The sequence below is a fragment of the Austrofundulus limnaeus genome, unplaced genomic scaffold, assembly GCF_001266775.1.
Source record: "Austrofundulus limnaeus strain Quisiro unplaced genomic scaffold, Austrofundulus_limnaeus-1.0 Scaffold7, whole genome shotgun sequence".
Taxonomy (NCBI): domain Eukaryota; kingdom Metazoa; phylum Chordata; class Actinopteri; order Cyprinodontiformes; family Rivulidae; genus Austrofundulus; species Austrofundulus limnaeus.
In genome coordinates this window covers 2703719-2704833 of record NW_013952409.1, presented here as the reverse complement: position 1 = coordinate 2704833, position 1115 = coordinate 2703719, and the positions used below count along the sequence as shown (strand labels likewise).

Here is a 1115-nt window from a genome sequence, read left to right as displayed (position 1 = left end):
AAATCATACTTTTGTTTCTAATTTCAGACAGTTAATTCAAATAATACACAGATAAGGCATTTATTTTTTTCATATATACTTTATCTGCCTATTTATCCAGTTTTAAACTTCGGTTTGATGTGATCGCTCAAATAAAACGAGCACCGATCAGTGAGAAACTGTCAACATTTTTGGACAGCACAACATTGTTTTGGTTTTTAAGTGACATTTTATTTTAGCAAGCAAAAAACAAACAATCAAATAATAAGAGTTTATACTAATATAAATGGAATCAACTTTACAGTAACTGCAAGATTTTTAGCACCAGTCCAAGAAATAAACATGTTTAAAATCTTTCTTCCTTGTTGTATTTTTGCTACTTTGTGCTCAAATTTCAAAAATGTGTGTTAAATGTAGCAACAAACTGTTGCTACATTCCACTACAGATTGTCATCAGGACAGTTTAAAGCCAGAGCTGCTTACATTTTCATCAAACTTCAGGAAACAGACAGAAATTAGGAGCAGCTGCTGTCAGGGACATTCAACACATTTAAAAGGGCCAATATTATGTGTTTCTCAGGTATATATTTAAATACTATACCATAATAAAGTATCTATGTCACTTTTAGCTGTTATTAAAATGCTGTTTTTATGTTTAAATAGAAAATAAACTTATCTTCTTAACTTATCACTTCCTCTTCTAAACGCCTTGAAATTGGCCTGTCTCTTTAAGGACCTCCTTCCGCTTCTGTCCCACCCATTTCAGTGCGGCGGGGGGTCATGCGCGCGCTATGATGCTGTTTACTTGGCATCTGAAAATGCATTTCCTCAAAGGTATTTTGAATCTGAAAAGAGCTTCGCTGAGTGAGAAGTAGTGTTGAGAGCTCAGCAGACAGTTAGGTTTCACTTTCACTTTATTCTGTTACTGCCGAGAGTCTGCAGGAGTCATGGGCGTTCCTCCAAAACCTCCAGATCTGGTCCACTCAGTTCCTCCAGATCTGGTCTCTTCAGGTCCTCCAAAACCTCCAGATCTGGTCCACTCAGTTCCTCCAGAACTGGTCTCTTCAGGTCCTCCAAAACCTCCAGATCTGGTCTCCTCAGTTCCTCCAGAACCTCCAGATCTGGTCTCCTCAGTT

At 37.8% G+C, this 1115-nt stretch overlaps 1 protein-coding gene across 3 annotated transcripts in view; it reads right to left on the bottom strand.

The window, feature by feature from the left end:
• Positions 1 to 1115, bottom strand: part of si:ch211-266k8.4 (USP6 N-terminal-like protein) — a 59689-nt gene that overhangs the window by 23665 nt on the left and 34909 nt on the right. The gene's annotated exons all lie outside the window — the stretch shown is intronic.